The sequence below is a fragment of the Canis lupus genome, chromosome 19, assembly GCF_048164855.1.
Source record: "Canis lupus baileyi chromosome 19, mCanLup2.hap1, whole genome shotgun sequence".
In the NCBI taxonomy this organism is placed as follows: Eukaryota; Metazoa; Chordata; class Mammalia; order Carnivora; family Canidae; genus Canis; species Canis lupus.
Genome location: NC_132856.1, coordinates 53587328 through 53600277, shown reverse-complemented (window position 1 = coordinate 53600277; position 12950 = coordinate 53587328). Strand labels below are relative to the sequence as shown.

The following is a 12950-nucleotide window of genomic DNA, read 5'->3' as shown; positions in this document are numbered from 1 at the left end:
CTATACTTACCTCCCACCACTGAGAATGAGAGAATGAGAGAGAGAGAGAGAGAGAGAGAGAGAGAGAGAGAGAGAGAGAGAGAGAAGGGCCTTTACCTTTATCTATTTGTTTATTTATGGACAGTTGGGTTACTTCCATATCATGGCTACTATAAATAAGGCTTCAATAAGCATAGGGATGCATATATCTTTCTGAATTAGAGTTTTCATTTTCTTTGGATAAATATTCAGTAGTGGAATTACTGGATCATATGGAAATTCTAATTTTTTGACGAACCTCCATACTGTTTTCCACAGTGGTTGCACTAGTTTGTAATCCCACCAACAGTGCGTGAGGATTCCTTCCCCTGCCATCCCACACACACATTCTGGCTAACACTTTTTATTTCTTGTATTTATTTTGATTCTGACAGGTGTAAAGTCATATCTCATTGTAGTTTTGATTTGCCGGAGGGGAGATAAGTGGGGGGATGGGTGAAATAGGTGAAGGGGACTAAGAATACATGGGGCACTTGGCTGGCTCAATTGGTGGAGCATGCGACTCTTGATCTGAGGGTTGTGAGTTCGAGCCCCATGTTGGGTGTGGAGATGACATAGAAATAAAATCTTAAAAAATGCACTTATGATGAGCACTGAGTAACGTATACAATTGTTGGTCACTATATTGAACATATGAAACAAATATAACAATGTATGCTAATCATACTGGAAATTTTAAAAATTAATTTTTAAAAATGAGGAAACAGTCCCTCACACAAAGAGAGAAGACTCAAAATCAGAAACAAAGGTGGAGAAATAACTGCCACCACAGAAATAAAAAGGATAAGAGATTATGAAAAATTACATGCCAACAAATTGGACAACCCGGAGGAAATGGATGAATTCCTAGAAACATAACCTTCCAAAATTGAATCAGGAAGAAATAGAAAGTTTGAATAGATTACTAGCAATAAAATTGAATCAGTAATCAAAAAACTCCCAACTAACAAAACTCCAGGACCAAGGCCTTACAGTTGCATTATTTAAAGAAGAGTTAAAGGATGCCTGGGTGGCTCAGTGGTTGAGCATCTGCCTTTGGGCCAGGGCATGATCCCAGAGTTCCGGGATTGAGTCCACATTGGGCTACCTGCATGAAGCCTGCTTCTCCCTCTGCCTATGTCTCTGCCTTCTGTGTCTCTCGTGAATAAATAAATAAAATCTTAAAAAAAAGAAGAGTTAATACCTATTCTCAAACTATTCCAAAAGACAGAAGAGGAAGGAAAGCTTCCAAATTCATTATAGGATACCAAAACCAGATAAAGACACTCCAAAAAGAAGGGAACTATAGACCAATAGCTCTGATGAACACAGAAGCAAAAATCCTTAACAAATTATTAGCAAACCAAATTCAACAGTACATTTAAAAAAAATCATTCACTACAATCAAGTGGGATTTATTCTAGGCATGCAAATGTGGCTCAATAGTCACAAGTCAACGTGACTTGTGATCACATTATCAAGAAAGGATAAAAACTGTATGATCTCAGTAGATGCAGAAAAGGCATCTAAGTAAAACATCCATTCATGTTAGAGAAACTATACTTCAACATAATAAAGTCTACGTATGAAAAACACACAGCTAACATCATATGGTGAAAAATTGAGCTTTTGTATTAAGAACAGAACAAGACAAGGGTATCTAATCTTACCACTTTTATTCAACATAGTACCGGAAATCTTAGCCAAGACAGAGAGAAAGAAGAAAGAAGAAAAGAAAGAGCATCCAAATTGGCAAGGAAGAAGTAAAACTTTTACTATTTGCAGATGAGAGGACACTATATATGGAAAACCCTAAAGGCTCCACCATTATACTACTAGAACTAATTCAGTGAAGTTGCAGGATACAAAATCAAAATACAGAAATTAAGACATTTCTGTGCGCTAATTATAAAATAGCAGAAAGAGAAATTAAGAAAACAATGCCATTTACAAATACACCCAAAACAATAAAATACCTAGGAAAAACTTTTTTTATAATAAATTTATTTTTTATTGGTGTTCAATTTACCAACATACAGAATAACACCCAGTGCTCATCCTGTCAAGTGCCCCCCTCAGTGCCCGTCACCCAGTCACCCCCACCCCCCGCCCTCCTCCCCTTCCACCACCCCTAGTTCGTTCCTAGGAAAAACTTAACCAAGGAGGTAAAAGTCTCCAAAAACTAACACACAGATTAAAGTAATTGAAAAGGACACAAATGGAAAGATATTCCATGCTCATTGACTGGGAGGACAAATAATATTAAAATGTCTATACTCCCCAAAGCAATCTATAGATTTAAGGCCATCCGTAACAGAAAACAAAGTTTTTCAAAGAACTAGAATAGTAAAATTGGTGAAGAACCACCTCCACAACACACACACCAAATAGCCAAAGCAACTTTTTTTTTTTTTTTTTTTTTTGCCAAAGCAATCTTAAGAACAAAACTGGAGGTATCACAATCCCAGAGTTCAAGATATACTATAAAGCTGTAGTAATCAAAACACTATGGTACTGGCACAAAAACAGACACATAGATCAATGGAGCACGATAGAAAATCCAGAAAGAAAAACCCCACAACTTTATGGTCAATTAATCTTTGACAAAGCAGGAAAGAATGTCCATTGGGAAAAAGACAGCCTCTTCAACAAATGGTGTTGGACAGCAACATGCAAAAGAAAGACTGGATTTTTTTTTTTTTAACATCATACACAAAAATAAATTCAAAATGGATGAAAGACCTAAAAAAAGACCTGAAACCATCAAAATCCTAAAAGAGAACACAGGCAGTAACCTCTGAAATCAGTGGCAGCAACTTTCTTCTCAATAGGTCTCTCGAAGCAAGGGAAATAAAAGCAAAAATAAACGATTGGGACTACATCAAAATAAAAAACTTCTGCACAGCAAAGGAAATAATAAAACTAAAAGGCAACGTATGGAATGGGAGATGTTTGCAAATGACATATCCAATTAAGGGTTAGTATCCAAAATACATAAAGAACTTATAAAGCTCAACAACCTGAAAGCAAATAATCCAATTAAAAAATGGCCAGAAGACATGAACAGGTATTTCTCTAAGAAAGACATACAGATGGGCAGCGGACACATGAAAAGATATTTATCACATTATCAAGAAAATGTGAATCAAAACAACAATGAGATATCACCTCACCTGTCCTATGTATACTAAGGATGGAACATTACTCAGCCTTAAAAAAGGAGGAGATCTTGCCATTTGTGACATGAATAGACAGAGAGTATCATGCTAAGTGAAGCAAGTCATACAGAAAAAGACAAATACCATATTATTTCACTCCAATGTGGGATATAAGAAACAAAATGAACATAAAAAAAATACCTGTTCAGGGGATCCCTGGGTGACTCAGCGGTTTAGCGCCTGCCTTTGGGCCGGGGCGTGATCCTGGGGTCCCGGGGTCGAGTACCACGTCGGGCTCCCTTCTCCCTCCTCCTGTGTCTCTGCCTCTCTCTATGTCTATCATAAATAATTAAATCTTAAAAAAAAAAAACCCTGTTCAGCCCCGCCCCCTGCGCCCCCCACCCCCCACCCGGGAGCTGAATAGGCTGCGTTCCTCCTGGAACGCGCCGCAGAACCGGGGGCCTGGTGACCACGGCCGCGTTCGCTTGCTCAGTCCGCTGGCCGGCCCACCGCCCTCCACCGCCGCACCCCCTCCGGTGCCAGGAACGGACCCGCAACATGCCCTACCAATACCCAGCGCTGACCCCGGAGCAGAAGAAGGAGCTTTCTGACATCGCTCACCGCATCGTGGCCCCGGGCAAGGGCATCCTGGCTGCAGATGAGTCCACCGGGAGCATCGCCAGGCGGCTGCAGCCCATTGGCACCGAGAACACCGAGGAGAACCGGCGCGTCTACCGCCAGCTGCTGCTGACCGCCGACGACCGCGTCAACCCCTGCATTGGGGGGGTCATCCTCTTCCACGAGACACTGTACCAGAAGACCGACGACGGGCGTCCCTTCCCCCAAGTCATCAAATCCAAGGGTGGCATTGTAGGCATCAAGGTGGACAAAGGTGTGGGAGCCCTGGCAGGAACAAACGGGGAGACCACCACCCAAGGGCTGGATGGGCTGTCCGAGCGCTGTGCCCAGTACAAGAAAGACGGGGCCGACTTTGCCAAGTGGCGCTGTGTGCTGAAAATTGGGCAACACACCCCCTCAGCCCTTGCCATCATGGAGAATGCCAACGTCCTGGCCCGTTACGCCAGCATCTGCCAGCAGAATGGCATCGTGCCCATGGTGGAGCCTGAGATCCTCCCCGATGGGGACCACGACTTGAAGCGCTGTCAGTATGTAACCGAGAAGGTGCTGGCTGCTGTCTACAAGGCCCTGAGTGACCACCACATCTACCTGGAGGGCACTTTGCTGATGCCCAACATGGTAACCCCAGGCCACGCCTGCACCCATAAATATTCTCCTGAGGAGATTGCCATGGCAACTGTCACAGCACTGCGCCGCACAGTGCCCCCCGCTGTTACGGGGATCACCTTCCTATCAGGCAGCCAGAGTGAGGAGGAGGCATCCATCAACCTCAATGCCATCAACAAGTGCCCCCTGCTGAAGCCATGGGCCCTGACCTTCTCCTATGGCCGAGCCCTACAGGCTTCTGCCCTCAAGGCCTGGGGTGGAAAGAAGGAGAACCTGAAGGCCGCCCAGGAGGAGTATATCAAGCGAGCCCTGGCCAACAGCCTCGCCTGTCAAGGAAAGTACACCCCAAGTGGGCAGGCCGGGGCTGCAGCCAGGGAGTCCCTCTTCATCTCTAACCACGCCTACTAAGCGGAGGTGTTCTAAGGCTGCCCCCTCAACACTCCAGCACCTCCCCCCCAACACTCTTGAAGAGAGGGCCTCACCTGGGGCTCCAGGCTGCTCTTTCCCATCACTTTGGCCTCCCGTGTGACCTTGGTGTGTGGTGGTGTCTGTACATGCTAACTCCGTTGCTCTTCCCGGCCCACTGCCAATAAACAACTATTTAAGGGGGAAAAAAATTCCTGTTCATGTCTTCTGCCCATTTTTAATTGGATTATTTGCTTTGGAGTGTTGAGTTTTTTTATTTTTTATTTATTTTTATCTTTTTACTTTTTTTTTTTAAAGATTTTATTTATTTATTTATTCGAGAGAGAGAGAGGCAGAGACACAGGCAGAGGGAGAAGCAGGCTCCATGCAGGGAGACCGACGTGGGACTCGATCCCAGGCCTCCAGGATCACGCCCTGGACTGAAGGCAGGTGCTAAACCACTGAGCCACCCAGGGATCCCTGGAGTGTTGAGTTTCATAAGTTCTTTATATATTTTGGATACTAACCCTTTATCAGATGTCATTTACAAATATCTTCTCCCATTCCAGTGGTGGCCCTTCAGTTTTTCGTTGTTTCCCTTGCTGTGCAGAAGCTTTTTTTTTTTTTTTTTTTTTTTTTTTTAATGTAGTCCCAGCAGTTTGTTTTTGTTTTTGTTTCTCTTGCCCTGGAAGCTACACATCTAGTAAGAGGTTGCTATGGCTGATGTCAAAGAAAAAAAAAGGAGACAATAATAATAAACAGTCTCTTAAATACAGAGAACTAGTGGTTGCCAGAAGGAGGGGATTAGCGGGGGTATTGGTGATGTGAAATAGATAAAGGGGATCAAGAATACACTTATCTCTATGAGCACAGAAGAATATAGATTGTTGAATTATACTGTACACCTGAAACTAATATAATGGTTCAATGAAAATAACACATTGCCCACCTTAAATTTACACAATGTTGTATGTCAAATCTTATGAAATTTAATGTCCTGAGTCTGAATTAGCATGTGGAAAAAACAAAAATGATAAAACTTGTTTAAATAGATGTAAAAATGATCTTAATATTACTGTATTAAAATACTAATCTCTTTAGAGTATATGCTTTTTAAAAAAATAATACTTTAACTCAAGGAAAATATAACTACAGAACACTAAGATAAAAAAAACACTGCAATAAAAAAAAAAGGCATGTGGAGCAAAAACAAATGTATCTATGTGGCCAGCTTTGGAAAATACATTCTGCCACAAAAGTGAACCCTTTTGAAGGGAGAAGAAATGTGTGGGAAATATCAGAAAGGGAGACAGAACATAATGACTCCTAACTCTGGGAAACGAACTAGGGGTAATGGAAGGGGAGGAGGGCAGGGGGTAGGGGTGACTGGGTGACGGGCACTGAGGGGGGCACTTGACAGGATGAGCACTGGGTGTTATTCTGTATGTTGGTAAATTGAACACCAGTAAAAAATAAATTTATTATTAAAAAAAAGTGAACCCTTTTATGCACCTTGAACTATTTACAGGGCAAATGCTATAAACACTTTAAAATATATGTTACCAGGACCTATTTCAAAAACTGACTTAAAGTTTATTAATTTATGACATCAGGGTCAGGTACTCTCCCCCCTGCTGAATCCTATTAGGTACCATATTTCTTTTCCGAGGGTCCTACAGTCCCTATCTACTCTATAGACCAAAGATTAATTCTTAGAGTCTTTGTTTGTATTTGTGTCAACCAAAGTTCTTATTTTTAACCTATTAAGTTACAGGAGATGGTTTTTTTCTAGCTTCTATGTGCTATGCATATATGATGTACAACAAAGCCCTATATAAAAAAATGAATAAGCAACATGGTAAACAAATCAAACAGCAACAAGTGAGGCTAGGATATCCTTTCATTCCATGAAACCCAATCTGTCACCTATAAAATCATCTACTTATAATTTTTCTCTCTCAAAATATTAATAAAGAACAGCTGGTTATAACAGAGTATCATATTTCAGGGCAAGACTCGCATTAAAAGAGAGGCAAGCAAAACACAGAGCTGTTTCATGGTGTGCCACTTCCCAGGGTACACACCACTTGTGTTCTGCAGCACCACCACCTCCTCTTTATCACTGTTTTTGGAGCATCCATCTTGGCTCTGTGTTCTCCCCACCTCACTGGAAGGAAGGTCTTCCTTCAAGGCCACAGCTGGTCTAGTGTCTCTTGCTTTCTTCATTCTCCAGGTCTGTCTCTGGATATCTACAGATTTCATCAGTTGTCTGCAGAGGGGCCAAAATTCTCGTGTTTGTAAATAACTCTGATCCACCATTTTCCCATCACACATTTCTAGTGTGATACATGAGGACCTCCACTATAAATAACCATTCCTCAGATAATTTCCTCCAGCTGCAATCTCCTGTGACCCTCTTTCTTCTCTCCCCTTCCTCCCTACTAATCTAGGGTCTTATTATTTGTATTTTTATTCTTTCTGTACAGCGACATCCATACAGTGTTGCTATTAACATTTAAGAAAGATTAACAATGATCCTTTTTAAGCTCTTATTTCTGACCTAATGTGACAAATGATGCTCCTTAGGAATCAGTCCTGCTCTCACACTTTTTAAAGATTTTATTTATTCATGACACACACACACACACACACACACACATACACACACACAGAAGCAGAGACACAGGCAGAGGGAGAAACAGGCTCCCTGTGGGGAGCCCAATGTGGGACTCATCCCAAAACCCCAGGATCACACCCTGAGCCAAAGGCAGACATTCAACCACTGAGCCACCCAGGTGTCCATCTTATACTTCTTTTGTATCCATTCACTCCTGTTAGGGAATCCTTTTGATTTCCCTGGCTTCAAATATTATTAATGAATTGGAATGGCAATAGAATCAGCACAAATCTCTCTTCAACATGGAGACCCAAATATTCACCTGCCCACTCATCAGTGATCACGTCAATGACCACCAACAGTGACCAGGTGTCAAGATGAATTAACCATCTCCCTGAATAATTCAATCCTTATCATTCCCAAACTAAATTTTTGGTACTAATGTCATGTCAAATCCTGAGTGACATTTTGGATGCCCTGGCACCACACCTATCAATGAACAATCCATCCACTCTCCTGAATCCACCTAATGATTCTCGATGTTCAATAATTCTTCATCACCTCTCAGGTCACATAGAAAATATGTCCACAGAAGGTCCTTTTTTGATCCAGTAATCAAAATGATAATACCATTTTCCTGTGTTGATTTTTCAATTTTTACTTACATATATATTATCCCTTGCATATTATTTTTCTCACTAAGTTAGAAGCTTCTTGAAGAGAAGACTAATATAGGATTTAAAGTATTATACACAAGGGGGCTTCAAGATGATGGGAGAGTAGAAGGATCTAGAGCTCACCTTGTCCCATACACACACAAAACAGTTACATCTATGTGACTAACTCTGAAAAAGCCCTGAAGATCGGAAGAACAGACTTTCTACAGTTAATCATAGAGAGGGGGCCATGTTGGAAAAGGTAAGCCCCCCAGCAAGACTAACCACAAATGAGAAGGGTACCATAAGCACAGAGAAGAGAATCAGACCCCATACCAGGCACTGCTGGCACTGGAAAACCTCACTGGGAAGATGAGTCCCATAACATCTGGTGTTGAAAACCAGTGGGGCTTAGCTCTGAGAGCTTTAAAAATCAGTAGGCTTAACTCTGCAGGAGCTGGAGGGTAATAGGAAATGGAATCCCTGATCTTAAAGAGTCAGCATACTAAACTCAACCAGAGACACAGTGTAGGTGCAACAGTTTAAAAAGTGCCTAGGGTATATATGAAGAAAATATACTGACTAATCTTAGAATGTGTGCCAGAGGGGCAAGAAGTTGCAGAAGTTTTCCCTGGGAACAAAAATGCCAGTGGGCACTATTTCTCTTCCCCTTGCCTCAGGCTAGATAGCCAGACACTTATAGAAGTCAGTGCTAACAGTCTCCATTTACCTTGCTAGCACTGTGTGCCCCACCCCAGCAAACTCACCCCATCCAGCCTGCCTACTTGGACAGGAATCCCTGCAAAGCAGTTCCTGCCTTATTATACCCAGTAGGCAGTCCCAGCTTGGATCAGCACCACTCCATAGTGACTCCAGCCATATGGAGTGTGGTGATATAACCCCACACACCAGTCCAGTGTGTCCACAGTTCCTGTGGTTGGCTTCTTGACTGAATGTGCAGGGATTTGTTGTGCCTATAGCTACGACAGAGAAACTAATTGTAGACAATGAGGCTGACTTCCTGGCTCCACATTGCAGCTGGCTGGGATGAAGGCAACTGTGGCTTAGCCACAACAGTAGGGCACATGCATCCCATCCAGGGTGCACCCCTGTATACCTGGTTCTGGTGACAGTGGTTATTGTACGTCAGGCAACAGTACTTCTACACAGGGCACTAGATCCAAGACCAGGAGTTGTAGCTGACCTACCTAATATATCAGAAAACAAAACAGGGTTAGACAAAATGAGTAGAATTGCTAAATGAAATGGAGACAAGCCATATGTCTGATAAATAAAGTAATGGTCATAAAGATACTCACCAGACTTGAGAAATGAGTGGAAAGACTCAGTGAAAACTTCAGCAAAGAGATAGAAAATATAAAAGAGAACCAGTCAGAACTGAAGAATTCAATAACCAAAATAAAAATACACTAGAGGGGATTAACAGCATATTAGAGGTGCCAGAAGAATGGATCAGCAACTGGAAGACAAGTAATGGGAAGTAAACCAAATTGAAGGGCACATAGAAAAGAATACAAAAACATGAGAAGAGGCTAAGAGAACTCTGTGACATCATCATGTGTAATAATACTTGCATTATAGGGGTCTGAGAAGGAGAAGAGAGAGAAGCAGTCATAACTAAATGAACCTTACAAGAAATGGTGAAGTGAATTCTTTTTAGTGGAAAGAAAAAGCCATAACTAGAAGAAGATTATGAAAGGGAAAAAATTTCACAAGTACAAGCAAACACAGTAAAGGTAATAGATTTATCATTCATAAAGCCTATATGGAGGTTAAAACACAAAAGTGGTAAAATTATATCTGTAAAAGTCAAGTCAAAAGATACACACAAAAAAAGTAAAAATAGGACATCATATACATAAAACATGAAGAGGGAGGTGAAAAAAATAATGCTTTTCGAATGTATTCAAACTTAAGCAACCATCGATTTAATATAGATTGTTAGACGCATAAGATGTGCTATGTGAATCCACTGGTAACCACAAATCAAGAACCTATAATAGAAACAACAAAAATACAAAGGAGTCCAAATATAACACTAAAGAAAGCCATCACTCCATAAGGAAAGAGAGCAAGAGAAGAATAAAGAAAAGTTTCAAAAACAACCATAAAACAAAAAACCATAAAACAAGTAGCAAAGTGGTAATCAGTAGATACCTATCAATAACTTTAATTGTAAATGGACTAAATGCTCCAATCAAAAGACATAGGTGACTGAATAAAAAAAAAAAAGAAGACTCATCTATATCTTGCCTACAGGAAACTCACTTAAGACCTAAAGACATATACAGACTAAAGTGACGGGATGGAAAAAGATACTCCAAGCAAATGGGAGGGAAAAAATGGGGTGGCACTAATTATGTCAGACAAAACATACTTTAAAGAATAGCAAGCTCAACACCCAAAAAACAAATCCAGTCAAGAAATGGGCAGAAAACATGAAGAGACATTGTTCCAAAAAAGAGATACAGAGGGTCGACACATGAAAAAATGCTCAATGTCACTTAGCATCAGGGAAATGCAAGTCAAAACCGCAGTGAGATACCACCTCACACACTGGTCAGAATGGCTAAAATTAACAAGTTAGGAAACAACAGATGTTGGCGAGGATGCAGAGAAAGGGGAGCCCTCTTACACTGTTGGTAGGAATACAAACTAACTGGTGCAGCCACTGTGGAAAATAGTATGGAGGTTCCTCAAAAAGTTAAAAATAGAGCTACCCTATGACCCAGTAATTGCCCTACTAGGTATTTACCCAAAGAATACAAAAATACTGATTCAAAGGGATACATGCACTCCAATGTTTATAGCAGCATTATCAACAGTAGTTAAGCTATGGAAAGAGCCCAATGTCCATCAACCAATGAATGGATAGAGAAGATGTGAGTGTACAATGGAATATTACTCAGCCATCAAAAAGAATGAAATCTTACCATTTGCAATAATGTAGATGGAGCTAGAGTATAGTTATGATAAGCAAAATAAGTCAGAGAAAGACAAATATCATATGATTTCACTCACATGGAATTTAAGAAACAAAATAGATGAACATGGAGGGGAAAAAGAGAGGCAAACTATACAATGGACTCTTTTTTTAAAAAATTGAGGGGGAGAGTGAGCAAGCGAGCATGTGAAGGGTGGGAGGGGCAGAGGGAGAGGGAGAGAGAATTTCAAGCAAACCCCCTTGCCCTCCACTGAGTACAGAGCCTGACGTGGGACTCCATCTCACAAACCTGAGATCATGACTTGAGATGATGAAGAGTCAGATGCCTAATTGACTGCGTCACCCAGGCACTCTCATGAAAAAGACTTAACCATAGAGAACAAACCAAGTGTTGCTGGAGGGGAGGTGGGCAGGGAGTTGGGTTAAATAGATGATGGGGATTAAAGAGGGCACTTGTGGGGATCCCTGGGTGGCTCAGCAGGTTAGTACCTGCCTTTGCCCAGGGCGCGATCCTGGAGACCCGGGATCGAATCCCACGTCGGGCTCCCGGTGCATGGAGCCTGCTTCTCCCTCTGCCTGTGTCTCTGCCTCTCTCTCTGTGTCTCTCATGAATAAATGAGTAAAATCTTTACAAAAAAAAAAAAAAAAAAAGGAGGGCACTTGTGATGAGCACTGGTTGCGATGTATGTATGTATGTATGTATGTATATTATGAATCACTAAATTCTACACCTGTAAAGCATAGGGAACACAGAGATGTTATAATACCTTTGCATGCTGACTGATGATAACTAGAGATATGGTGATTATTTTGCAATGTATAAAAATAATGAATCACTATCTTGTACACCTGAAACCAATACTATATGTCAATTCAATCAAAAGGAATAAAACAAGTATACAATGATATAATCTTGGACTTCTATTCTTCAATAAATGATTAAATACTAAGCTTTGAATCCAGTCTCCTATTATACAAGTATAAATATTTTGTCACAATAATCTGTTTAAAATGCAAACTTAATCAGCATATCTTTCTTTTAAAAATCTTTCACTGCTGTCCTCAGCTGGTATTTCTAGAAAGGCAGACCATAGTTCTCATTTCATTCCAGTTGTCCTGGCATAATTATTGATGCTACCGACTTTAGTACCCAAGATGTTCTAGTTTGAAATGAAATAAAATTGACCTCCTTATTATAGAGCACCTATTACGTGCCAAGGAGAATAAAAACCCAGGAACCAGAAACAAACTTATCAAGTCACTGCCCCTGTTTATTTTAATCTTGGTGAGTGGGAAGTGGTCATAAACAGACTAATGAATTTCTAATATTAGGTAGATTTAAGCATGATGATAAACAGGAATGCAGAGAGGAGATGGAGGGAGGGTGGAGGAAGAGAAATTAGCTACAATTAAAATTGAAAATATTAGTGAAGGCCTGACTGATGATATGCTATTAGAGCAGAGAGATTAAGAAGACAACAAGCACCCCCTAGATAATGAATTTTCCAAAGAAGGGAACAACTGGAACAGTTCAGGAAAAAGTATTATTTCTTCTTCCTAGCGATGTGAGTTAAGAAACAAAATTGGCCTGTTATACCAAAAAAGCTTCACAGACAAAAGAACACAATATCTTGAATATCACTCAACAAATATTTACATCTCAGAGGTAACTTTCCAAAATATATTTTAAGAACAACAACAGTATAACGTAAAGGTTTTACAGAAGGATGCTCTTTGTCAACATGGATGCTCTTCTCACAAGAACAGGCTGGCCTGGCATCCAGGTCCATGCAGGGTGCCCCCACTCCTAAGATGCAAGCAGCCTTTTTCTTGCTGGAAAATGCAGCGACCTCGGATTCCTCTCTTATGGAGGAAGTGAGTGGATA

General features: G+C 40.9%; 2 long non-coding RNA genes and 1 pseudogene across 5 annotated transcripts in view; 1 reads left to right on the top strand and 2 right to left on the bottom strand.

Annotated features, from left to right (window-relative positions):
- Positions 1–3518, bottom strand: part of LOC140610899 (uncharacterized) — a 49666-nt gene extending 46148 nt beyond the window's left edge. For all 4 annotated transcript variants that reach the window (XR_012012343.1, XR_012012342.1, XR_012012344.1 and 1 more), the window contains exon 1: positions 3378–3518. This is a non-coding gene — a long non-coding RNA (uncharacterized lncRNA). The remainder of the gene's footprint in view (positions 1–3377) is intronic.
- A 124-nt stretch (positions 3519–3642) lies between these two features.
- On the top strand, positions 3643–5038 carry LOC140610890 (fructose-bisphosphate aldolase A pseudogene; annotated as a pseudogene).
- Positions 5039–6708: 1670 nt separating this feature from the next.
- LOC140610894 (uncharacterized) lies at positions 6709–9673 on the bottom strand. The gene is made up of 3 exons (XR_012012335.1): positions 9419–9673; positions 9217–9307; positions 6709–7095 (listed from the first exon to the last, which is right to left on the bottom strand). It is a non-coding gene; the product is annotated as an uncharacterized lncRNA (long non-coding RNA).
- Between the last annotated feature and the right edge of the window lie 3277 nt (positions 9674–12950).